This window comes from Cebus imitator, unplaced genomic scaffold (genome assembly GCF_001604975.1).
Source record: "Cebus imitator isolate Cc_AM_T3 unplaced genomic scaffold, Cebus_imitator-1.0 Scaffold536, whole genome shotgun sequence".
In the NCBI taxonomy this organism is placed as follows: Eukaryota; Metazoa; Chordata; class Mammalia; order Primates; family Cebidae; genus Cebus; species Cebus imitator.
Genome location: NW_016107851.1, coordinates 781,956 through 809,147, shown reverse-complemented (window position 1 = coordinate 809,147; position 27,192 = coordinate 781,956). Strand labels below are relative to the sequence as shown.

Here is a 27,192-nt window from a genome sequence, read left to right as displayed (position 1 = left end):
TGAGGCAGGAGAATTGCTTGAACCCAGGAGGCGGAGATTGCAGTGAGCCAAGATTGCACCACTGCACTCCAGCCTGGCTCCTGGCGACAGAGTGAGACTCTTTAAAAAAAAAAAAAAGAAAAAAAAAAAAGACTTGCCCCAAGCCACACGGTTCTGCAGACAGAATCCCGGAGATGACGCTGAGACCTGGGGTGCTTCCTTCTGCAGTTCTGTGATGGTGGGCACAGATCCTCCAGCATTCAGGGTACATGAGGACTTTGAAAGCCAGGCAGATCTTGGTCTGAATCCTTGCTCTGTCAAACACATGTGCTGAGGACCTGGAACCATTTGTTTAACCTCTGCCTCAGTTTCCCCATTTGTAAAATGAAAATAATGATCAACTCCCCCTGGTTTTAATGATGAGGTGAAATATGCAGCACAGTGCTGGCTGTCAGTAAGCATGTACTAGACAGTAGTAAAGACTGCCACGTTGGATGTTTCATCATTCACAACCAGTTTACTTGACAGAGGATGAAAATACTGTTGTATACATGAAAGTTCTGTCTCTGCCAGGGCTTTGTAATAAACATTTCAAGTTATGAACAGATGTCCATTACTGAAGCTTATTTTTTTTAAGAGGGTTAGGTGTGGAGAGTGCAACTGTCCATGTTCAAACACCAGCTATGGGTACATCACCAACCTGCCGGAGAGGGTTTAGCTTCCTCATCTGTGAAATGGTAATATTAGCAGTTCCTACCATTTAGGGTTATTATGAGGATTAAATGCCTCAAACATCTAAAATGCTTAGAACAGAACCTGGCATATACTAGGTATTTAATAGACTTTACCATTTTTACCATCTGCGTAGTCTTTAACAGTACTAAGTATTACAGATGCTTGGTTAATTCAGCTAACACTAGTGAACTGATATTGCCCAGGGTGAGGGCCGCAAAGGGAGACAAGGGCATAAAGCTTGGAGATGTGGCTCAGTTCTCAGGGAATGCTTGGCTTTCTAGAAGTGGCAGGGCCTTCTAGGAGCAGCAGACACAAGCAGAGTGTGTGATACGTGAACACACTGAACAGCCTTAGTCTGCTCAGACTGCCTAGACTCAGTCATTTATAGAAAACAGATATTTATTTCCCCATAGTTTTGGAGGCTGGGAAGTCCAAGAACAAGGCACCTGTAGACTCAGTGTCTGAGGAAGACCCTTTTGCATTGATAATGCCTTCTTTGTGTCCTCATATTGTGGGAGGTGCAAGGGGACCCCCTAATCACCATTTGTAAGGGCACTCATCCCATTCATGAGGATGGACACAGTTTTCTTAGCACACAGCCCTGAACAAGCCACAGGCCAGGTGCCGCGGGATGCAGTGGATCCTGCTGAAGGACATGGCTACTTTCCTCCATGCCTGGCCCCGCAGCTCTGACACCCCTCCTGTCACATTGTGTGTAACGACCTCCTCCTCCTCCTTGGTGAGCTCCACCCAGAGAGGCCCTCTCTACTGAGGCCTGCACTGTGGGAGCTCTGTGCCAGCGAGGGAAGAAAAGCAGGAAAGCATTCCAGCCCCACAGCCCCCACACCCCCTCTGTGTGACTGACTGCTTTCTCCAGTCATAGCAAATTCATGCCCATGTTCTTTTGAAAATTCTGCTGTGGAAGGTGTCTCTCTCTGTCACTCACCGTCACCCCTTCTTCAAATGTGAGCTGCTCATTCATCAGGTTTGTGTTGGATGGTCACCTCGAGCAGGGCGCCAGGGCCAAAGTGCACAGCCACTCCACGTCCTTGTCATGGAAGAATTGACAGGTCTTGAAACAGGTTTTTTTTTTTCTCTCTCTCTCTCCACCGCACCCCGCGCCCCCGGCCTTTGCAAATGCCCAGGGCTCAAATGATGATTATCTCTTTTCTCACTTTGACATTTTACATTGAGACTTTCACCTCTATGTAACCTTTATGTACACCCAGTACACAGCATAGCTGAATGTGAGAAAGGCAAACATTGAAAACAGAAGCAACGCTGTGCGTGTGTGTGAGAAAAATGTCTGTTACATCTGTGCTCATGTCTACTTAGGACCTCCGAGTTGAGACTCGGACATCCTCTGTAGACGGTGTCTCTTTAATCTGATTTTATCATCTGCATTTCGCACCCCCATTTCTTAAAACATTACATCCACATTTTAACATTCAGTGCTTTACAGACACATTAGCTGCCTGGCAAAGGAGCCATCATGCTGGTCTATCTCATGTGTGTTTGTTTAGGGTTTCCAGTAGGTCCCGGTGGTCCTGGCATCTCTGGCGTGGGAGCCCCATTGTCCACCTGCAGTCCTGTCTTCTGGCTGTGTGGCCACATGGCTGGCCTTCACTCTGTGCACTTCCTCCTTGCTGCCACCAGCACACTCTTCTCGCGCTCCATTTCATTGCCTTTCGGTGTAAAAAGAAACTTGTTCTTGTTAGGTAGACAAGAAACAAATAATAGAGCAAGCATTCTGCTAGAACATGCCAGAAAAGTGAAGACACTGACAACTTAGAATTCAGCCTGAATAAAGTACACCCTTCAGATGACAAAATCAATGAAGGCAGCCGAGCCCACTTCCTCCAACGGAGGACATGTGGTAGAGAAGATGATCCCTAGTACACTGCAGTAAAGAATGTACAGATCTAGGGTAAAATAATCATACATGCCCTGCCCATGTCGACTACAATTCCGTTTATCTCTGAAGCCATGTATGAAGGGCACATACTTTATGTGGATCTATGCAGGAGAACAGAGTCTAAAAGAGGAGGTCATTTTGAAATATTCATGGAGATCAGTGGCCACTAAAAGTGACTGGGCAGTGGTCTGGCAAGGTGTGAGTGAGAGAGTGGAGTTTGGAATTCATCCAGTGGGGTTCAAATCCCAGCCCAGCCACTTCTAACCATGTGACCGAGATACACAGTGGTAATAAATACCCACCCTTTATCAAACAAGTATTATCTTATGAAGACAGCTATGTATGTTCTCACCTAATGTTCACATCAACTCTGGATAGTAGGAACTATTGTTGTTTCTATTTTTACGATGAGAAAACTGAAATTAAGACAATACCAAGTGTTAGTGAAGGTAGGGGACTCCATGGTACTCTCTTCTACTACTTGTAGTAGTGTAAACTGGTACAACCATTTTGAAAAACAATGCTTGGAAGTAGCTAGTAGCTACAGATGGTAAACATACGTAGACCTGATGACCCGTAATACCACTCCTGGATAAATAGCCAACAAGTGTGTGATTTTTTTTCTGCTAACAGCATGTTCATGTCTGGCCACATAGTAACCGAAAGTAAAACAATCTCTTTGTCCATCAACAATAGAATAGGACATAGTGTAGTCAAACAGCAGACTACTGCACAGCAAGGAAAAAATGAACAAATAGTACACAGAGCAATGTGGATGAATCTCATAGACATACTGTAAGTAAAGGAAGTCAGACACAAAAATATACATCCTGCATGACTCCATTTATATTAAGTTCAAAAACAGAAGTAATTTATGGCAATCAGCATTCATGTTTACCCTTGGGGTACTGGGCATTGCTAAGGGGGCACATGAGGGAGTCTTTTGAGGAGCTAAAAATTTTCAGTATTTTCATATTGTTATGATGTGGAACAAAGCACTACAGTGGGTTAAAAACTATGCACATTTATTTTCACACTTGTAAGCCCATTTCCGGGGTGAGGAGTCTGGGCACAGCTTAGCTGCGGCCCCAGCTCAGGGCTTCATGAGGCTGCTGCCACAGTATGGGCTGGGCTGTGTTCTCATGGAGAAGCGACTGGGGGAGAATTTGCTCCCAAGCTCATTCTTAGTGTCAACAGAATTCACTTCTTTGGAGCGGTGTGGCTGATAGCCCAGCTTTTTTTTTTTTTTTTTTTGAAATGAGTTTTGCTCTTGTTGCCTAGGCTGGAGTGCATGATCTCAGCTCAGTGCAGCCTCCACCTTCCAGGTTCATGTGAGTCTCCTGCCTCAGCCCCCTTTGTAGCTGGGATTACAGGTGTGTGCTGCCATGCCTGGTTAATTTTTGTATTTTTAGTAGGGATGGGGTTTCCCCATGTTGGCGAGGATGGGTATGAACTTCTGGCCTAATGTGATCCGCCCGCCTCGGCCTTCCAAAGTGCTGGGATTACAGGTGTGAGCACTGTGCCCAGCTGGGTGTTATTATTTCTGTATTACAGATGAAGAAACTAAGGTTCCAAACAGTTTGCCCAAAGCCTCCCAGCTAGTGAGAGATGAAAGGGGAATTCTATGAAAGGTCTGTGTGCCTCTGTGGGGCTCCATCCCCAAGGACAGAGATCTGTCCCTGAAGAGCTTTAGGGTCTACTTTGTAATGATGGAGTCCAAGCAATAAAACAAAAATTGATAGATGAGGCTATCAATCATGAAAATTTAATAAAGAAGACAGGTTTTCAGGAGTTACTCGATTAAAGCAAAGAGAATACTGCTTGCAGAGAATGGCTCTGGTGAAGCCTGTCTGCATCAGTGCTAGTCCACACACACTCAGTGCAGAGATTCGTTGTTTAAAGTGGGACTGGTGGGGAGTGGGATGGGGTGGGAGCTTATAGGGCTTTCAGAACCAAGCTGGAGTCAGTCAGTGGCAGACACAGCCTCCTTACCACAAAATCCCAATGGCTTTGTGCAAATTCTGGCCTGCAGATTAGGAAATGGGACATTTTTTTAAACTGTGGTAACAGACACGGAAGACTACCATCTTAACAGTTTTAGGTGTAATTCAATAGATTAAGTACATTCATATTGTTATGCAGCTGTCCCCATCATCCACCCACAGAACAGTTCTCATCTTGCAAAACTGAAATTCTGTCTCCTTTAAGCAGTAACGCCCCACTTTCCCACTGCAGCCCCTGGCAACCACCATTCTACTTTCTGTCTCTGTAAATGTGCCTACTCTAGGTTCCTCATATAAATGAAATCATACAGTATTTGTCCTTTTGTGATGGGCTTATGCATTTAACATAATGTCCTCAGGGTCTACCTGTGTCGCAGCATGTGTCAGAATTTTGTTCCTCTTTAAGGCTGAGTGATATTCCATTGTACGTATTTACTACATCTTGTTTATCCATCCATTGATGGGCACTTGGGTTGCTGTCACCTTGTGGCTGTGTGAATACTGCTACTATAAAGTGGGTGTACAGATATCTGTTCAAAAAGTCGCTGCTTTGAGTTCTTTTGGATATATCCCAGAAGAGGGATTGCTGGATGATACGGTAATTCTAATTTTTTGGTTTTTGAGGAATTTCCATACCTGTTGTCCACAGCAAGTGTGGGGACAGCGTGAGACAGCTCATTCTCTCTTGCCTGTGGCTGCCCTGCCCATTTGTATTCCCTACCTCCAAACCCAGGTGTGAGGGGTCCCTGTCTCCAAGCAGGCAGGGAGGCACTGCAGACGGCATGCTGGACCTGCTCCTGACCCATCCCCTCTGCCCTCGATTCCTATGGCCTGGTGACCCATTCCTGGGGGCAAAATGCTTTCCTCTCTCTACCTAAATTAATTAGGTTTCCCCCCTACCCCGACAGCCAAATAGATAATTACGTGCTAAGATAATGTGATAAATCCCAAACGTTATTCTTTCATCCTAGGAAGTTGCAAATTAGAAGTCTGCTCTAGTAAAGTGTAGAGCAAAATATAGCAAATGCACTTTATCCATTCTAATCAGTAATGACAGCCACCAATTATTCAGCATTTGACCACGTGCCAGCCAGTGAACTGGGACTTTACATACATTATCACACTTAATTTTCAACATCTCACAGCTAAGGAACCTGTCATAGTTAGGTTATGAAGTTTTTCTAGAACTCACAGGGACAGAGGGCAGAAGAGGCTCAGGTTCTCTCCTGCTCTCATGGGTCTTGCCTATGTGTCAGAGGCATCTGTGGTTCAAACAGCACCCTTCCATCCCCTGCCAGCTTCACAGCCAACGAGATGCTGGAGGCTGCTGGATGAAAGTAAAATTGTCAGTAATGTTACTGTCAAAATCAGCTGGACAATGTGTGCACAACTGTTGCTGATGAGTGACCTCCCAGCTCCTTCTCCTCTGCTTCCCTACCAGGTCTAGATTTTCTAAGTTACTCCTTCCAGGTGAAAGTCTGGTCTGTGGCATCCAGACACTGACCCCAGATTGCTCCCAGCTGTAGACCGAGTGGAACGGTTAAAAAGGAGTGAATCCTCCGTCCTGTTAATAAATGAATGGATTGGGTTAGTCTAGCAGGGAGACTACCAATGGATCTCTCCAACCAATCAGGTAACTACTTTTTCTTCAGTAGAGAGTGGGACAGAAGCCATACAGGCTACTTTGTCGGAGCTCCTCAAAGAAGAAAACTAAAATGAGGAGTTTCCTTTCTGCCCTGTCCTTCCTGAGAAACTCCTGCTGAATGGAAGTTTCAGCAGATGGAATACAGCATTGCTTCTCCCCAACCCTGGGGGAACTCACAGTACTGCTTTGTTCAGAATATTTAAAAACAGGAACATGAGAGCAAATCTTGACTCCACTGCTCACCAGCTGTGTGACCTCAGATGATCCGTTCAACCTCTCTGAACTTCATTTTCCCCTTATATACAATGAGAAGGATAACTGTCAAGGATTGTTTTGAGGATTTAAGAAAAAAATGAATGTAAACAACGTGGCATAAGTCTCAACAATTAAGTGAAAGCAAATTCTAATTTTGGAGATGTTATGTGGGGAAAAAAAAGTGCCTTAGACTTAGTGAGAGGTGGTAGTTTCTATCCCTAAACACTCTCCTGCAGAAAGCATCAGTGTTGTTAGAATGAACTTGGGTGAAAGTTCAGTTTGAGTCTTGTGTACCAAAAGATCAGCAGACAAGAAAAAAGGTCAGTGACCTTCGTAGGTTCCCACTCGCCAGGCTTGTCTGCGAGGCCGTGGGTGATGGCAGCCATGTAGCCAGGGAGCTGTGTGGACAGAAAACCACTGTGGGAGACCTAGGCTTTTACTCAGGGCCACGTTGTGATTCCCAGTGGAATGAGAGAAGTGGAAGGAAATTTAGCTATTGCTAGTCCTAATCGCTAACTTAACAAACTGGGAAAGTGAGAATGAGTGTCGGTTGGTGATTTACCCCTGAGATGCACACAGCTGGTTAGAGCCGGGTTGGAGTGCCCCGCCTCTCCGTGTCAGAGCAATGATTTTTCTCTTTAGCCATCCTGCCTTCCTCTAACAGATTTATAATCTGAATCCAGATATATCTTTTATCCCAGGCACTCAAAACGTTTTCGCTGAAATCCTGAAAAAATGTTTTTTAAAAGACAGGAACTAACAATGAGCATCACCTGTATGTGCTAAGTTGATACCAAGAGTCTTACATGGGCTAATGTTTTTATTCTCCATGCAATGCTGAGCAAGCTGCCACTGTCACCTTCTCACTGATGAGGAAGCTGAGACTCACCAAGGGCCAGTGCTTGCCCAGGGATTGTTATGACTCCACAGAAATCCATTAATCTGAGGGCGAACCCTGTTTTTGAAGGATGTGGTTTTAAATATAGTGTTTTCTTCACTATAAAAAGTATTGCATGTAAATATTAACAGTGGTTTCCAAGTAGGCAGAAATAACCTTTTGAAACACAATTTTTTTTAAGAAAAATCAAAATCTGCTTCTCAGATTTGTGCTAATTCTAAAGAGATAATAAACACCCCTCAATTTAGACCGTGATAGTATACTAAGGGAAAGCACATTCATAGACCTCATTTTAGGATTTGTGAGGGCTTCATGCAGACTTTTTATAAAGTAGAAATAAAATGGAAGAGTCAATGATATTAGCCCCTCATACTATGTTTCTAAAATTTTCCAAGGTTTGGTATTGGTTTTTTTGTTTTGTTTTGTTTTGTTTTCTGAGACAGTCTTGCTCTGTCGCCAGGCTGGAATGCAGCGGTAAAATCTCAGCTCACTGCAGCCTCTGCCCCGCAGCCCACCCCCCACCTCCTGGGTTCAAGCGATTCTCCTGCCTCAGCCTCCTGAGTAGCTGGGACTACAGGCATGCACCACCATGCCCGGCTACTTGTATTTTTAGTAGAGAGGGGGTTTCACCATGTTGGCCAAGATGGTCTCAATCAGTTGACCTTGTGATCCATCCACCTCAGCCTCCCAAAGGGCTGGGATTACAGGTGTCGGCCACCGCACCTGGCCTGAGGTTTGGTTTTTATATTTTTCCTGCTTTAAAAATACATGCACATTGTTGAAACTGTGGGTAATTTTAATAACAATTCAAAGAATTAAATAAAATTTGCCCATATTTCCACCACCCACAGATAATCATCATTAATATTGGCGTGTGTTTTAATTAATACACTATTTTTAGAGCAGTTTTAGGTTTAGAAAACAGGAACGGAAAGTACACGGAGTTCTGGTGCTCTCTCACGCCCCTTCCTCCACGAACAGCTCCTTTACTAACATCTTATTTGTGTGGCATATGTGTTACAATTGATGGGCCCGTGTTGGTACATGAAGATGGAAGAAGTCCATGGCTTACAGGAGGCTCACGCCACACGCTGTACATTCTATGAGTTTTGACAAATGCATAATGACATGAAGCCACCATTATAGTATTATACAGAGTTTTTTCAATATCTTTTCACTTTTTATTAGGTAGTATAATTTTTTATGCTTTTTAGTTTACAGATTGTGGGTATTGTTCTTTGACTATAAAATACACATTTATAAATAATAGTGCTGGCCACTCAATGAATCGTCTAAAATACTATATTTTTAGAAAGCATGCATTTATTTTATCAATTCCATTAACTGCCTATCAGGGAACATGGAGCACTGAGGCACGGATCCCAGCACAGAAGGGTTCATTTCGCCTCTGTCGTTTTCATGTCAATTAATGATTAGGCCTTGAGCCTCACAAGAAAGGTGATAGTTCTCTGAGTTGGTTTACTGAAGCAGTCTACTAAAGACTTGCCCCAGGCCCTGAGAAACGGGTAGGTTTAAAAATCCTTACCCTGCATTTTCCTTTCACAAGGAGTGAACTCCTGGCCCAGGCAGAGGTGAGGTGAATGGGCAGTGAGGCGCGGTTGCCCGGGCGATGAGCCTCCTCCCGCCCTTAGGAGTGGGGGCTGGCTGGTGGCTGTGGGGAACGGTTTTTGTTTGTTTAAAACGGAGTCCGGCTCTGTCGCCCAGGCTGGAGTGCAGTGGCGCATTGTCCGCTCGCTGCAACCTCCGCCTCCCGGGTTCAAGCGATTCTCCTACCTCAGCTTCCTAAGTAGCTGGGATTACAGGCGGGTGCCACCACGCCGGGCTAATTTTTGTATTTTCAGTAGCAAGGGGGTTTCACCTTATTGGCTAGGCAGGTCTCAAACTCCTGACGTCAGGTGATCCGCCCGCTTCAGCCTCCAAAAGTGCTGGGATTACAAGAGTGAGAACTGTTTTTGACGCGTTTCTGTGGGTGGTGCCTGTGGGTTGGTCCGAAGGCTAGGCCTGCGGGAATGAGCTAGACCGGGGCGTGGTCTGAGTGGGGGAAGCGCCGGGATGGGGGCGTGGCCAGGGGAGGGACACGGGATGGGGGCGTGGCCTTGGGGGAGTCGGGCTGGGGGGGTAGGGGCTGGGGGTGTGGCTTGGCGGGGTAGGGGATGGGGCGTGGCCTGGCGGAGTGTTTGGCCAGGCGCGGGAGCAGAGTCTGTGCCGCGCTTTCTCCAGCGGCCGCCCTGCCCGCCGCCAGCTCCGAGCGAGCACACTGGAGCCCAGGCTCCGGGAACGCGGCACCCTCAGCGCTCCGCCGGCCCCGGAGCCGGCTGTGAAGGCAGAGACGTGCTGCACGCGCTGAGTCTGGAGGCTCCGCCGAGAGGCGCCGTAGGAGGTAAGACAGCGTCGGGCCGCGGCTCTGCGGGGCGGGCGCGGGCACGGGCTGTTAACGTAGAATCCCGGGAGGACTTGAGCCCCCAATGGACTGCTTCGGGCTTGGGGATACCCAGCTCCCAGCTCCTTCGCCTCTGCTCCCACCGCCGCTGGAGCCTGCCGGGCTACTCACCTGTTGGGTCGCTGCGCCCGCCCGCAGCCCGGCGGTGGCTCTGCGCCCTCTGTGCCGCCCGGCACCATTGCCTCCCGCAGGACGTGCACATGGTGTTCTCGCAAAAGGCCGTTTCTAGCCTGCAGGGAGGTCGCCCTGTAAGTTCATCCCGCGCTCCTTGCTCGCGGGGCCTGGCCTCCGGGGGCGGCCGTGGCTGAGGAGCCTGGCGCGACATAGCCGGGTAACGCTCTGCTCCTTCGGGCAGCTTGGCCGGTGCCTCCGGGGGACCCGGGAGCGATGCGGTTGGAGAGCTTAGTTTAGAAAGTAAGTTTCTCTAGGCCCTAGCGGAGTCTCATTCCAGGGGAAAGATTTTGGGACCCGGTGCCCTTCGTCTGTGGACTGGTGGGAGTGCATTGGCGGAGTTGGTTTGGTCCCATTCTTGAGAAAAAGGTGGGGGAATTTGTACTCCAGCCCAGGGCAGGTAGAAGCCCAGGCTGCTGCCAGCGTCAGGGGGAGCTCGGGTGACCTGGGCTGGGCCACTCATCTGACTGCAAGGTTACAGGGCTTGAGCAAATTTCCCCTCCCTCCAAGTGCAGGAAAACCAAACCAAGGCAAGCAGACAAACCCTGTGGGTCACTTGCTTCCCAGCATTGCGTAGGTATGTGGATAAATAGAATAATACTGTGAATTTACTCAGTCCTTACTCCCAAGTCTTCCCATAGCCTGATATTATGCACCTCCGCCGCCAGGGTTTTCTCTGTACCCATCGTCGTCTTTTTCTGCCTCTTGTTTTCTTCTCTGTGAAACCCCTCCCGGTCTCCCAGCGATTTGCTCTCCTTTATTCCCCTTGCTAACAGGCGCAGAAATCTCCTTTTTTTTCCCCACCTTTCCCAACAAAGTCTCTTTTTTTTATGACCCCCTCCACTGTCTTGCAAACTGCCTCACTGCATTACTCTCGGGGTGCCTGTTAGTCATGCACCCTCCCTGTTCTCTGCCCCCTGCCATCCTTTAGAGTTCCCTGCGACTTTGATTATACCATATCCTAATTCTCATCTACCTCCCTTGGCCCTCACGTCTGCCATCTGCCTCCACCCAGTTCTCCCATCTCCTTCCTTATTGCGCATCTGTGCATGTGCGGATTTCTTCCTTCTTGCCCCATATTTCTCCCGCAGGTGATTTCTTCCCTTTACCCTACTTCTCCCTGGCAGGCACTCTGCCCAGCCACAGCCTGCCCCGCCTGCAGGGCACTCCTTGCCTCGGTGCCTTCTGCTGCGGTTTTCCATGCTCCATCAGCATCCCTGAGTTCCTTGTGCTCCTTCAAGTCTGCCCTCTGTCACCTTGCTGATGGCTTTCTCTCCGAATGTCTATAAGTGTCAGACGCGAGGAGCAGCAGCTGCAGAAGCTGCATTTCTGCGGGAGGACTCGATTTCAGGACCCTCTCCTCTGAAGCTCCCCAGTGCTTCTGCCTGATTGTTTTCTTATTGAAGTCTTCTTATCCTCTATATAGTTCTTGAGTAATGTGAATATTGATATTAGGTAGCATTTACCCAACTCTGGATGTGTGCCAAGCACTGTTCCGAGGGCTTTACGTGGGTCAGTACTCATTTAAAATCCTCCGCACATCCCTGTAATGTAGGATCTACTACTGATCCGTTTGACAGATGAGAAAAGGGAGGCTCCGAGGAGGTAACCAGCATGCTTCTTGCCCCTGCCTAGCAGTGGAGGCCCTCTTCTCACCAGACAGTGGAGCTTCCCTGCCGTGTGACCTCTTCAACTCAGGCATGCCTGCAGTTCAGCTTTGGAAAGGAGGTCGTTATTTGACATGTTTTATTTAGTCTGCAATGTACACCAGTGGAGGACACAAATTCTATACTTGTAGGACAGTGCATGGAGAAAACCTAATGCCTGATCCCTCAGAAAGCCTGGGCCCATGCCTGGGCTGTCAGCTTATCCACGTTGTCAGCCTGCTTTCCCTCTTAGCCATAGGAAGTCGTAAAGAAAGTGGCATAAAAATTACCCGGCTGGGCACAGTGGCTCATACCTATAATCCCAGCACTTTGGGAGGCCGAGGTGGAAGGATTGCTTGAGCCCAGGAGTTCGAGATCAGCTTCGGCAACATAGCAAGAGCCCATCTCTGAAAAATAAAAATAAAAAATCAGCTGGCCATGATGGCGCACATACCTGTAGTCTCAAGTACTCAGGAGACAGAGGTGAGAGGATCATTTGAGCCTGGGAGGTTGAGACTGCAGTGAGCCATCTATAATTTTGCCACTGCACTCCAGCCTGGGTGACAGAACGAGATTCTATCTCTAAAAAAAATTAAAAAAAAAAAAAAGACCACTGCCAGCTGTCTCCTCCTGTGCATTGCGCATTCCATTTCACTTCAACTGGACACATCTTTGTGGTCTCTGTTAGCTGTTTGACTGTATGAGTCTTATTTATATTCATTTCATTGTGTAATCTTAAAGCCTTGTCAAAACATTTGTTAGTCTTTGCCTTCCTAAGAGTTGGAGGCAAGTATTTTTCCTGCTTTACAGATACTGAAGCAGAGCACACACCTTGATAGCTGAAAGGGACCTTATAGTCTGCAGATGAGGAAACCATGGCCCAGGGAAATAAAATGACATATTCAAGGGAAAGCAGCAGGACAAAGTTGACTCTAAGGCCTCTGTGGTTCAGGGCTTGATGCCTGGCCTTAGAGCTTGGTGGGTTGACCTCTCTGTTTTATGCTGAAGGCAACAAAGCTTCTTTCTCCTTCCTTTCCCCTGAGCTAAGAGGCATTGGAAGGATTCACTTAGAAGGGAAACTCATCAGTGCTTTCCTTTTTTTTTTCTTTCTGAAAGCTAAACATTTAAAAAAATGTTTGCCTATGAGACCTGTAATAGCATAAATGGGATCGTAACATTGCAGTAGTATACATTCAAATGTTTTAGAAAGAACTATTACCATTACTTCTGAAACACCAGGAAGGAACACCAAAGGTACATGGCTTCCTAGAGGGAAGCCATATTATATATGGCAATTTGAAAATCAGTACTGGAATGTTTAATTGTATTTTGCATTCGTGGAGAGAAATGCATTGGTACAGAGTGCTTGCCTGATTTTCTTCATCTTTGCACAGAAAATAAAACAGCAGTGAAGGGGGAGTGTGGAATCGGTTGCTATTTCTCTCTTGGCCTCTACTGTGCCCACACCCTTCTCTGGACTCCCACGAAGCCCCCTTGCTGCTGCCTCTACTCGTTCCCTGTTTAATTCCTCTTCTGGCTCCCCCAGGAGACCTGCGAGGTATTGTTGAATTGTGATGCCCACCTCCTCCATATCAGCCTGTCTTGACAAAATGCAACCCTGATGCCCTGAGGCAGGCATCCTGTGTGATAGCCTCACCCCTTCCTGCTGTGATGAGAGGGGTTATCAGGTACTGTCCAGGGGAGAAGCAGGGAAGCATTTGTGCTAGGTGTCCTTTGTGTTCTGTGGTTTAGGTGAGGATGGTTGTAACTGAGGAGCAAGTTAAGTTTCAGTGCTCCCTAAATGAGATGGAGGTTCAGGGAAGTAATTGTGGCCAGAGCCCCATAGTAAGTAGCAGGGCTGAGACTGGACCCCAGGCGGCCTGGCTTAGGAGATCCACGTGCATCCCTCTGTGTGTCTGTCTTCCCTGTAACCTGTAGCTCCCTGAGGCAGAAATGACACCACAGAGCCTTTCACAACATTGATGGCTCCTGTGTGCTGAGCTGAAGGTGAAGCCAGAGAGGAGAGACTAGGGCATCAGGGGACACGACTCTGAGGGCCCAGAGGCATTCCTGGTCCAGCCTTTGCTCTCACTTCCGGGTTGTGGATGATGTATGTCCTCTGTGCCTGCGAGAACCTGGGAGCTGTGGCGGCACCGCAGATCCAAGAATGGCCTCTGTGTTTCTTATATACATATGTGGTTGTGGCCATGTGCTGCGGTCAGGATGTCAGCTTTGGTGGACACAGGTAATAACCGTCCTGTGGTCGTCATGTTCCAGCGTCTTGGAAATGGGGTTGTTGCTTCAGTGAACCAGGACCTTAAAGGATCTGACTTCCTCATCGGCAGCCGCTTCTGCCCATTTCCCTGAAGCAGGACTGCCCTGGTCTTTGTGGAATTATGAGAGCGTAGACATTGTCACTTCAGGGATCCTGTGCCTGCCTCACAGTATGTCCAGCCCCAGCCTGCCAAGTCTGTCCTGAAGACCCACTGGCATCCATCTGCACCCTCCAAGAGGACTCTACCTGTCCAATCCCGGAGAGGGGAAGGGCCAGCCTTTCCCCTCCACCCCCATTCATACCAGAGCAGGCCTTGTTTACTAAGACTGGCAGGCTCCCCTTAGAGAAAAGTAGAGCACAGGTCCATAATGGCCAGACTGGAGAGTTTCCGTGGAGGGAAGTGAGCTGCCTTCCTGGGTCCCTGGGCCCCCGAGTCTCCTGCCCTCCTTTCCTCTCTCAGCCCTTCCCAGTTGCAACCCCCCACCCACCCCACCACAACTTTAGCAGCAGGAAAGGGGACAGCTTTGCTCACTGTCTGGACAGGTGCAAGGGGAAGGCAGGCTTTTGTCTTCTTCCAGTGGGAGCAGGAGGCTGGCGATAAGATGTGTTCGTGGTATTGCAGGTCAGAACTTTGATCACACTTCCGCAGAAAATGTTGCTCTGTGTGATAGGAACAGTGAACACTCCATTGTACTTGAGTGTTAATGTGGCAATTCAGTTCCATCACACAGGGTTCTGAGCTCAGGCTGTGGCACTTACTCGCTATGGGTGATGTAGAGATAGGCAAATGTGCCCCAAGTCCTAAACAACTTGCACTTGTACTTTTAAACACATCTGGCCTGTATGTTGTGACTCTACAGCTGAAGGAAAAATAGCCTCTGCTTTAGAAATGTGCTCCGCTTCCACCTCTCCTATGCGGTGGAGTGCTCTTCTGTAATGCGTACACTCTTTCTCATCCATCATGAATCACCTGTTTAGGAATTTATGTGGATTTGTAGGCTCTGCTGTTACAAGTGTAATACTGGTGATACTTCATGATGGTTTGTAAGCATACATGTATACGTAATACTTACGGTGTATCTTCTGTGTATTAGATGCTGAAGATGGAAAGATTGATCAGAAACAGCGCCTCTTTTCATAAAGCGACGCACATTTTTGTCTACAGGGAGAGGCCTATATGTAAAAGCAAAGCAGTGAAAAGTAGTGAATGTGGCGGTCAATTAGGGGAGAAGATGAGAGTTCAAAGATCCAGGAAGGCTTCCTGGAGGAGGAGCTGAGTCCAGTCTGGGTTGAATCCTAACAGAGGAGTCAGCAAGTGACGAAGGAGCTCACAGAGGAAAACCTTCTCTCCCCTGTGGACAGAGTAAGCAGAGGTGAGGACATGGGCGTCAGCTTGGTGACTCCAGAGACCCTTAAACATCTGTATTGCTACAGCCCCAAATGCGTTAGTCATGATGGAGTCTGTGTCACTAGGGGCGTGGTTCTAGCATCAGCAACACTTGGGGATTTGATATATAAGTAAATTCTAGGGCTCCTTCCAGACCTATTAAATTAGAGCTTCTGTGGCTGGGGCCCAGCAGTCTGTATTTTAACACGCCTTCTATGTGATTTTCAACCACAGAAATATTTGAAAGCCACTGTTTTAGAGCATATGCTTTCTGGAGGCTCTGAACAGCTACTCTGCACACCTGCCTCCTAGTATTTGCAGGCAATGGTAATCCTCTTTTTAAGGGCATTAATCTTTCTCACAAGGGGGGAGCCCTCATGATATATCACTTCCAAAAGGCCTCACTTCTTCACATCATCACCTTGGGGTTTCAGTTTCAACCTAAAAATTTTGGAGGGACACATGCATTCAGACGATAGCAGTTTCCATCTCTTGGAGTTTCAGACCCTTTGCTGCTTGTGGGAATTAGCAGTGGGTCTTTAAAAACATTGACACCCACTCCCACCCCCAAATGTTATCACTGATTTGGGGTATGACCTATGCATTTAAATTTTTCAAAGCTTTTCAAGCGTAGTCAGGCTTGAGAACCACTGTCACAGGTGAGGATTCCATCAGTTGTACTTGTAAAATGCCAGAGGAGTGTCCTGGCTGTCACACAGGAAGTGCTTTGTACGTGTCCGTGAGGTGGTGGAGGCTGTGATGGCTCTGATGGGAGGAGGTGGCGGCGGCGCCATGTCCGTTGTGTCTCAAATGCTCGTTCCGTGTTGACCGCGTGCCAGTTTGGATATCTCCTGGTGGTCCCCTTTTTTGATCTGAGAGTTGGGAAGTAAGACAGCTCCAGTGTGGTAGATCTGCACGTCTAATTCTGTAAGCTAATGCCAGGCAAGGATACAGAAGATGATGCTTCCAGCAGAGAACAGACCCCGCAGGCCAGCCTCCCCAGCACCCGGCACCGTTTTCCTCACCTCTCAACAGCACCAGCTTGAATTCTGGGAACAGCCAGATTCTAAAATCGTGAAGTACCAATACTTCTGTGTGAATAGTGTGAATGTCAGTGTTACGTGAATTGGGCGCCTTAGGATTTTGTGCCTTCTCTAACCAATCGATTGTACACAAATGCCAGTTTTAACACACGCACACACACGCACACCCCCACACCCCCACACCCTCCATCTCTAGACTTGGCTTTGCTGTGACAACTGATCTGTCTTCTACGATCTAAATGTCATCATGTTATAAACCATGTATTTCTACACATCATCTTAAATAATGTGTGAACTTTCTGTATTTCTCATCCCATTGTGAATATTCATTCTCCCTTCATTTATTTTATTCATTCAGTGAATGTTGAGCTACTGCATCGGCCCCACACTGAGCTTGCAGTTTTATCCCTTTTCCTACTGACTCTCTGTGAGCGTGGGTAAAGTGGGTTTTTTTTGTCTTCATTTGAAATGGTAGCCTTCTCTATTTCTGCCTCTTTTGGTGACGTACTTATTCAACTTTTAATAATACAGCATCTGAAGGACATTTTTCATGTCAACTTCTTGAGCCTTCTTTGAACCCTGCTGAGATTAATTAAATCAAACCCCATGCAGCAATTATCCTAAAATATCCCAACAAGTTATTAAAACTGGGTTTACCCAGGACCGTAAGACTTGAATAAGTGACCCATAGCACGGTGCCCTTGGAATGAAGCCTGGGATCCAGTTTAATTTCTGTCAGTTTCTAATTTCTTTGGTGCAGAATCAGTCCTGGTAGGGTGGTTGAATTAATTACATACATGAGAAATATATGAATTTGTATCTCGAGTTTATGATTTGTTCTCTTTCTGTGAAAAAGATAGATATGTTTTTGGTTTGTTTTGCCCTGCCAGCTTGCAAGTAACTGTTTACTGTTAAATTGGCCCCAGTACATTTAAATGTGTGTTGCAAATGGAAATAATTGATGCACTATATTTTTTCTGCTGCTTAATCACTAAGCAAAACTGTACCACTGGGGACACTTTCGTACCGCCGCACACAAGCAGCCCAGTATGATGGTAAAGACCAGCCTCCATTGTGTGGTCTTACCATTGTCACTCGCGTTAGCCATGGACTGAATAGGGTTTAGAAATACAGGCCTTCAAAGGAATTGCCCTTTCTTACATGTTCCATGGATCCTTCTGAAATAACTCCCTCCAGCCCTCATTCAAAACAAGAAAGAAGGAAGGGGATATATTAATATCTGCAACTTCAGTGGTATTCAAAAGTAGTTTATATTTGAATGAGGAAAGTTAAAAATGCATTTTAATTAAAAAAATTTGAAGTTAAATAATTCAAAATAAACTAAAAAAAAAAAAAAGCCTACGCAGTATTCTTGAAACGGTATGTTTTACCGTCTACCAGACCCCCTTTCTGCATTTGACTTTTCTTAGTTGTTGTTTTCTTTTCTTCTTTTTTAGATTTTTCTATCAGATTCAATACCTTTGACTTTTCTGAAAACAAATCTAAAATTCCCAGAGTGGCCTGCTGGGCCCACCTTGCTGAAGAGCCTGCTTGTATTACCAAGTTAGGGTCAGCCTGGTGTTGTGGTCTCTGTGTCCTCGGGCCACGCTGCCAGAACTTTGGTTTTCTGCTCTTCCTAGAAAAGGCTTGGGCCCTCACTTGGTTTTTGTCTGAGTTCCAGTTCCTGCCTGTGGCCTGTGGTTGGCATGTGATAGAGCACGAATGGTTTGCTTGTTGTGCCAAGGTGACACGGAGTGAGGTGCTAACCCTGGAAAGCTCCTCTTGAGTTGAGTCTTGGACTCCTGGCCTCACTGTGAATTAAAATAGTGGGATTCTGGGCAAGGAAAGTGGCAGCATCTTTTGACCATTTTATTTTTTCATGACAAGTGGGGTAAGGTGTGAGTAGACTGATTTCAGAATCACTCTGGGTTCTATTTGTAGTCTTTCTGACTGCTGTCCTCACTGACTGGCGTTGAGATAAACAGCTGGAAAGCAGACACCTTCTCCAGACTCCGCCCTGGAAATGAATTTCGAACCACACTCTGTCCTGTAACTTTCCTTCCCGAGGTCATGTGGCTCCGGGAGGATCAAGATGCAGGTGTGGCACAGATACCCAGTGTCGCTTCTCAGCGGGAACTCATCTCTTTCCTCCTGGTCTCCCTTCCCTCACTCAAGCTCTCAGAATGGGAGGAGAGGGAAGAACCTCCTCTAGACCTTTCTTTCTAGGCTAGAGTCTTCTGCTTCCAGAGGTTTGGGGTGGCTCACCGAGTCCCCGCTATCCTCGCCTGACTGGCTGCTCTGCCTGCAGACTCCACTCAGCATTTGGAAAATCACTCAGGGCATGAGCACTTCTGTACCATGGACACCTCCCTTCTGATACAGAGGCTGTCTTGGACGAGAAGGCAAGAGCTCTCCCTGCTTTTTCTCATCCTTGTTTTAAATGTGACCTCTTCATAAAAAGTTTCATCCCTAGAGGTTTTCAACCCAGATAGCTTCAGGCAGGACACAGAAGCAACAATGGTTTGGCAGTACAAGGTCTCATCTTCAGTTTACCACGTTAGGCCTCAAATGTGTGCAGGGAGATAGGTCTAGTCATACTCCAGCCACTGCCTCAGTATGCCTGATTTGGTAGCATAGTTCCTTCAATTTCCACGTTCGCATCTCTGAAGGAACTTGATCACACTGACTTCCTGAGGGCTACTTTTAAGCCTGCTGTAATTAATTAAATTAGACCCACAGAGCAGTTATTTTGAAGCATAGAGGTTTATTCAGTTTCAGTGCATGCTCAACTGCTGAGCTGGAATTGTCCAAGTGGATGACTACATTTTCATTGATGTCCTACCATAGGAATCTAGTGTCCTTTTTAAAATTTTTGTCAGTGAACGCTACTCATCTCCTTCAGTTTCTCTCATTCTGGGATGACAGATCTCTAAAGGAAGAAGGAGTTGTCTGTAGTCAGCAGGAGGACAGTGTTGCTTTCTAGTCTTTCCTGGAAGGTCTCTTCTGTGGAAGCGCCTTCCTGTCTGCACAGTGTGTCTCCGTTGTCTTCAGGTTGGGGCTTTTGAAGAACATTTTGTGTCAATTGGAACACCTTCTGAGATGAAGATAGTGGATCTCTATGCAGATCAGCCTGGAGTAAAAAGGTCATTGTGTGAGGAGACTGGTTCATCGAGAGGGTTCCTAGGCCCTTGTTCCCCAGAACTGGGACAGCCACCCTCTCTGGGTGTACTTTCAGGTCCACTGAAAGACCCAGAAGCACTTTTTAGTCATTGAGAGACAATTTATAAACAACAGCGCCTCTCAAAACTATAGGTTTGTATGATTGATTCTTTGGAACAGAGAACAGTGTTCTTTGATGAGATTGTTTTTCAAAGAACTGGAATGTTCAGTGGCCAGTTACACTTGTGTGGTTATTTGCTTCCCTCTGGTAACTCATCACTGTGGGATTCAGAAAGAGTGAATGTGGAACACATTCCTGCATGCTCATTCTTTTTTTTTTTTTTTTTTGAGGTGGAGTCTTGCTCTTATTGCCCAGGCTGGAATGCAATGGTGCAATCTCTGCTCACCACAACCTCCGCCTCCCGAGTTCAAGCGATTCTTCTGCCTCAGCCTCCCAAGTAACTGGGATTACAGGCACCCGCCACCACACCCGGCTAATTTTTTGTATTTTTAGTAGAGACGGGGTTTCAGTATGTTGATCAGGCTAGTCTTGAACTCCTAACCTCAGGCAATCCAACTGTCTCGGCCTCCCAAAGTGCTGAGATTACAGGCATGAGCTCCTGCACCTGGTCCCCTCCATGCTCATATTCTTTCTGAATCCTGCAATGATGAGTTTACAGAAGGAAGAGAATTTGCATGGAATTTTAGCTGGAAAGGCATTTACCCACTTTAGTCTACAAGTTCAAAATTATCTTATAGGCTTTTTCTTGAGTATCCAAACCTCACCACTGATACATACAAGGACACATGCGGAAGTTTGTCTGAACATGTGGAAGTCAGCACAGCTGACCCAGTCAGGCACCAGCCAGCACACACGGCCACCTCCTTGCTGGGCAATTTGTAATTATCAGCCCTCTATGCTGTTTCATTCACCCACCCTTGTGGCACTCCCAGTGTCATCAAGCTGTGGAGGACCCCACAGCTTCAAATGAGTGAGGCGCTCAACAGCCACTGACTGCTCACTAGAGCTGGGTGGTTTTAGAGCCCCAGGAAATGGCTGTCATGCCATCTGAGCATGAGGCACTTGGAAAGCAGTGCCCATCACTGCCTCATGTATTCAGTGCTGTCATTTTGCAAGAGATGAAGGAAGATGGTGAAGTATTGACCCTCATCTGAGAACATACAGGGCAGATCTGACAGCACCTGCTGCCTCCACAGGGAGGGCGTAGAGAGAATTGGTGCTGGGAATGCTGATGCATCACATGTGTCTCACATATGGTTTCATAGTGAATGATGACAGTAGCCATGTCCTACTTCTCTCCCACCACCCACAGTGCCCTGCAGATGACAGCGGGAGTGCCACAAGGATGGGTGAATGAAACAGCATAGAGGGCTGATAATTATAAATCACCCAACAAGGAGGTGGCTGTGTGTGCTTGCTGGTGCCTGACTGGGTCAGCTGTGCTGACTTCCACGTGTTCAGACTTCCGTATGTGTCCTTGTATATATCAGTGGTGAGGTTTGGATATTCAAGAAAAAGCCCGTAAGATAATTTTGAACCTGTAGATGAAAGGTATACCCAATCCTGGTGTTGGTTATGTAAAAGACAAAGCTTTGGTGCATAGTTGAGTTTCCTTAGCTGGAGGAATGTTGGGAAAGTCAACATGTGATGCAGAAGAGGCAGAATTGGTTGGCCTAAGAGAAGCGTAGGGATTTGAAAGTTAACGCAGTATATAATTGTATCAGCAAATACCTCAAAATTCTTGTTTATCAGTGTTTTAGATTGAACTTGCCATTTTGAGATCACTTGGAGGGATTGCTCAGATTCTCCCACTGATGACGTCTTGCAAGACTGTGCTATTATAGTGGAACTAGGATCTTGACACTGATATGGTCAAGACGTAGAACTTTCCCGTCGCCACCGGATCCCTCCTGCTTGCACATACACGCTCACTACAGCCACACCCACCCTCCTCTGCCCCATCCGTGCCTTTCTTTCTGTCAGCTACTTCCTTATTCTCCATGTAATTTGGTCCTTTCAAAAATAATATACAATTGGAATGTTTGGGATTGGCTTTTTTCACTCAGTGTTATTCTCTGATGATACTCATACTCTTTCAGACATGTGGCTTGCAAATATATTTTCTGACTCAGTGGCTTTTCAGCCACGTAGCGGGGTCTGTTGCAGAATGAGAGTTTTTAATTTTGATGAGGTCCAGTTTATCTGTCCAGTTTATTGTTTTTTCCTTTAACGGATCATGCTTTTGGTGTGAAGTCTGAGAACTCTGCCCTAGTCCTAGATCCTCAAGGTTTTCTTTTGTGTTTTTCTTCTAAAACTTTTGTGGTTTTACATTTTAGATTTAAGTCTATGATTCATTCAAGTTAATTTTTGTAGAAGGCATGAGAATTTAAGTCAGTGTTTTTTTTTTTTTTTTTTTTTTTTTTTTTGTGTTTTTTTTTTTTTTTTTTTTGGCCTGTGGATGTCCAATTGCTGTAGCACTGTTTGCAGAAAAGACATCCCTCTTGCATTCAATTGCTTTTTCTTCTTTATCAAAAATTAGTTGGTTTTATTTGTGTAGATCTGCTTCTGGCTTATTTCTTCTGTTCTTTCGATCTATATGTCTATACCTCAGCCAGCCAGTACCACAGTCTTGATTACTATAGCTGCATACGTCTTGAAATTGGGTAGATTCCTTTATTCTTCTTCAAAATTATTTTAGCTAGCTCCCTTCCCTTTCTTTGTTAATGTTAAAATAGTCTTCCCTCTGTCTACATAAACTCTTGCTGGGATCTGATAGGAATTTGGGGTAGAATTGATGTCTTCAGTATGTTAAGTTTCCAATCAGTGAACACAGTATGTCTCTTCATTTATTTTACCTTTTTTGATTAGTTTCATCAGCTTTGTATAGTTTTCAGCACACAGGTTTCATACACTTTTTGTTAGATTAACACCTAAGTAGTTCATTTTTTTGAGTGATTAGAAAGTGGTATTACATTTTCAGTTGTGGTGTCCACATGTTCATTTTCATAGACAATTGATTTTTAAAACGTTTGGCTTGTATCCTGAAACCTTGTGGAGCTCACTCATTAGTTCTTAGTTTTTTGAGGTTTTTTTTTGGTGGATTTCTTGAGATTTTCTATGTGGACAGTCATGTTATCTAAAATAGAATGGTTTTATTTCTTCCTTTCCTATCCATAGGCCTTTTCTTTCTTTCTTTTTTTTTCTTATTTTTTGCCCATTGCACTGACTATAGCATCATGTCCTTCACCATTAAGTATAATGTTAGCTTTAGGGTTTTCTATAGATGCTCATTATCAATTGAGGATGCTCCCTTCTATTCCTGTCTTTCCGAAAGTTTTTAAAATGAAGAATTGGTCTTGAATTTCATTAAATGCTTTTTCTGTATCAGTTAATGTGAATATATGGTTTTTCTTCTTCAGCCTGTTAATGTGGTGGATTACACTGATTAATTTTCAGTATGAACCAGTCTTGGATCCCTGGAATAAACCCAAATGGAATGAACCCCATTTGGTCATGTGAATAATTATTTTATATTTATTGCTGAATTCTGTTTTGTTAAGCATTTTTGTGTCATATTTGTGATACTGGTCTGTAGTTTTTTGTTTTGTTTTGTTTTGTTTTTTATACTGTTTTCATCAGGTTTTGACACCAGGGAAATGCTAGCTTCATAAAATGAGTCAGAAGGTGTTCCTTCCTCTTTTGTTTCCCGGAAGAATTAGTGGTAGAATTGGCGTTAATTCTTTTTAAGCATTTGGTAGAATTCTTCTGGGTGTGGAGATTTCTCTTTTGCGAGTTTTGAAATTACAGATTTACTTTTTCCTTAATGGTTAAGGGCTGTTGAAGTTATCTTTTCACATTGTGTGAGTTGTGGTAGTTTGTATTTTTAAAGGAAGCGGTCCATTTTGTCAAAGTTGTCAAGTTGATGTGTGCAGAGTTGCGCATAGTATCAGTCTTTTCGAAGAACAGCTCTTTGTTTAATTGATTTTTTTCTATTGATATCTGTTTTCAACTTCTTTTATATCTGCTCTTATTTTAATTCTTTTTTGCTTCTGCTTGCTTTAGGCTTATTTTGCTTTTTCCCCTAGATTTTTGAGGTGGGAGGTTTGATTGATTTGAGATGGTTCCTGTTTTCTTATATGTGCGTTTCATGCTGTCAGTTTCCCTCACAGTACTGCTTTCTCTGTGTTCCACACATTTTGGTGCATTTCATTTTCATTCAGTTAAATGTATTATTAAATTTTTTCTTTATTTTATTTATTATTACTATTATTTCGAGACAGGATCTTCCTCTGTCACCCAGGCTGGAGTGCAGTGGTGTCATCTTGGCTCGCTGCAACCTCTGTCTCCCAAGTTCAAGCTATTCTCCTGCTTCAGCCTCCTGAGTAGGTAGGACTACAGGCATGAGCCACCTTATCCAGCTAATATTTGTATTTTTTTAGTAGAGACAGGGTTTCATCATGTTGATCAGGCTGGTCTCGAATTCTTGACCTCAGGTAATCTACCTGTCTCAACCTCCCAAAGTTCAGGGATTACAGGGGTGAGCCACCCGTACCCAGCCTAAAAATTTCCCTTTAGACTTCCTCCTTGAGTTGTGGATTATTTAGAAATGTGTTGCTTCATATCCCAGTGTTTGGAGATTTTTCTGTTAACTTTCAGTTCCTGATTTTTAGTTTATTTCCATTACTATTAGAGAACACACTCTATATAATTTCAGTTCTTTTAAATTTGTTGAGGTCTGTATGGCCCAGAATATTGGTCCATCTTGATATATTTTCCCTGGGCACTTGAAAAGAACATGTATTCTGATGTCCTAAGGCAGAGTTCTATAGCTCTCTAATCCTTTTGGTTGAAGGTATTAATCCTGCAGTGGAGTGTTACAGAGTCAGTAGTGATGCTTGTTTTGTTTGTTTGTTTGTTTGTTTTTGTTTTGACCAAAAAAGGAAAGTGGAGATTGTATAGCAAATAACTTGAAGTCATATTGTCTAGCAAAAATAGGGAGGCTAAAGGTCTACATTGCCAATTTAGGGCAACTTTGACAAGGAGAGAGAAGAGGTAATGTTCTCTATTGATAATTTAGGTACGAAAGGGGGGTCATTTAATCACACCATTGTTTTAGAGTTAGAAACTCTGAAGAAAACCCAGCTTGATTGCGAAATAAGAGGACCGACAGCTAAACTTGCCAATTAGGGCTGGAAGAAAAGGATGTCTTTCAAAGTTGTCTCTCTAGATTGCTTCTTGTTGAGTAATGTTTATGAGTTAAATACCTTAATGTTTACTAAGTATTTAATCACTAGTGTAATTAGACTAAGAACAGGGATATGGATAATTACTATAAAAGCTAGGTTTTTCATCTCTTCTAAACAATTTGTTGACTACTTCCTCTGTTCCAGATGTAATGCTAGTCCCTTAGGATATAAAAATAAACTAGAGAGATACAGATTTAGGTGTCATTTTTCTTCTCCTACAGAAGAGAAACTTTAGAAATCTCATTGGCTTCTATGCAGAGTGATTACTAGAAAATATGAGTAAATTCCACTTTGAAGATTACTTTAGTTACAAATAATGCAGTTAAATTTGAAAAGCAGTATTTAAAATACTTTGCAGAAAAACAACTGCATGTTTTATGATATGCTAACAGAGTCCCCTTCAACTCAAAACACGGCGTCATCTGTGTGTCTCCTGTGTGCCTGGTGCTGGAGCAGGTGCAGGAGATCTGAGCTTGCTTGGCACCTGGTGTATGCTTTCTTAAGTGCGATTGTTATAACGGTAGAGTCCAGGTGTAAATTTGCCTTTATATCCATTTTTGTTTTATTTCTTGAGAAAAATAAGCCTCCATGTACACTACAAAAAGCTACTTCTGTCTTTTCCATAACACAATTATTATTACTATTTTTTTTTTTTTTTGAGGCAGAGTCTCACTCCGTCACCAATCGCCAGGCTGGAGTGCAGTGGCGCAACCTCGGCTCACTGCAGCCTCCGCCTCCCGGGTTCAAGCAATTATCCTGCCTCAGCCTCCCGTGGAGCTGGGACTACAGGCGTGTGCTACCATGCCCAGTTAATTTTTTTGTATTTTTAGTAGAGACGGGGTTTCACCATGTTGGCCATGATGGTCTCGATCTCTTGACCTCGTGATCCACCCGCCTCGGACTCCCAAAGTGCTGGGATTGCAGGAGTGAGCCACCGTGCCTGGCCTCCATAACACAATTTTATAAGGACTGTCTACCTAAGTCATGTTGAACCTAAACACAAACAGACCTAGTGTCAGACATACTGAAGCTATTGATGTTTTGTAAACGCACCATTAGTTTAACCCATTTTATTTACCAGGTACAACGTTGGAAGGGCAGCAAAGATCTTGGTCTATTACTTTTTATGTAATCTATACAGAAAAGTTGGAAATTACAACCAAAGAAATCATTTTCATGTAATCTATACAGAAAAGTTGGAAAATACAGCTAAAGAAATCATAGTATTTGCTCTTTCCCCCATGATGTCACAGTTTCCTTTTAATTTCTGCTTTTCAGATCACAAAAACATGTTATTTTTCCAGAAAACTAGGTCCTTTGATTAATGGGGCCAGACAAGTCCAAGGACAGATTAAGCACACTGGGTCCTGGCGGGAGGCCTAGAAATGACCCTCAGTCAGCCTTCTCTCTCTCACCTTGGACCTGTTTCATTGAATTTACTGTGTTTTCTATGAAAATGGAGCTTAGTAATTCTCTAAAGAAGTTCACATATCTAAATGAATAATGAAATAATTGATTACTAATTATTAATGGATAACAAGCTCATGCTGTGGTATATAATTTTTTTTGTTTTTTTTTTTTTTGAGGTGGTGTTTCGCTGTGTCACCCAGGCTAGAGTACAATGTCATGATCTTGGCTCACTGCAACCCCCACCTCCCGGGTTCAAGAGATTCTTGTGCCTCAGGTTCCCGAGTAGCTGCGACCACAGATTTGTGCTGCCATGCCCAGCTTATTTTTGTATTTTTAGTGGAAACAGGGTTTTGTCATGTTGGCCATGCTGGTCTCAATCTCCTGACCTCAGGTGATCTGCCCATCTTGGCTTCCCAAGGAACATGCATTACTCGTCTTTCTGCAAGAGCTTTTCTGACCATTATTTTATGACATCACATGTATACAGTTATTAGTAGTACTGATTGCTTCTTGGCCTTTTCACTATGATCAAGGGTATTTACAATAGTAACAGTAAGTACCCTAATAAATAAGCTTACTCTGTGCCATGCAGTGCTAGGAGGGTATTATTATCTGTAGAAGAACAAATAGTGGATCAAAAAACTTAAATAGTGACCCAAACAAATCCAGTCTATCTAATGGCTGAGCTGGGATTATACCCAGCATTTTGTACTGTGCCACTTCTGCCTGTTACCACCTTCTGGGTTTAGAATTGACACCACAGCAAAGCAACTGACCTCTTTGTTTCTTTTTTAACAGCTTCATTGAGATCTAATTGATGTGTAACTCATCCATTTAAAGTATATAATTCAGTTGCATTCAGTATATAATGCAGTCATCAATTACCGTAGTCAATTTGAAGACATTTTTATCCCCCTGCCCCGAAAGGAAACCCTTATCTAT

The 27,192-nt window shown here is 44.8% G+C and overlaps 1 protein-coding gene across 5 annotated transcripts in view; it reads left to right on the top strand.

Annotated features, from left to right (window-relative positions):
- Nucleotides 1-27,192, top strand: part of SPATA13 (spermatogenesis associated 13) — a 335,263-nt gene that overhangs the window by 159,953 nt on the left and 148,118 nt on the right. Inside the window, exon 1 of one of the 5 annotated variants that reach the window (XM_017514714.1) lies at nucleotides 9,619-9,831. The exons of the other annotated variants lie outside the window; for them this stretch is intronic. The gene's annotated coding sequence lies outside the window, so the exon portion shown is untranslated. Of the gene's footprint in view, nucleotides 1-9,618; nucleotides 9,832-27,192 lie in introns of those variants that run through there. 5 annotated transcript variants of the gene reach the window in all.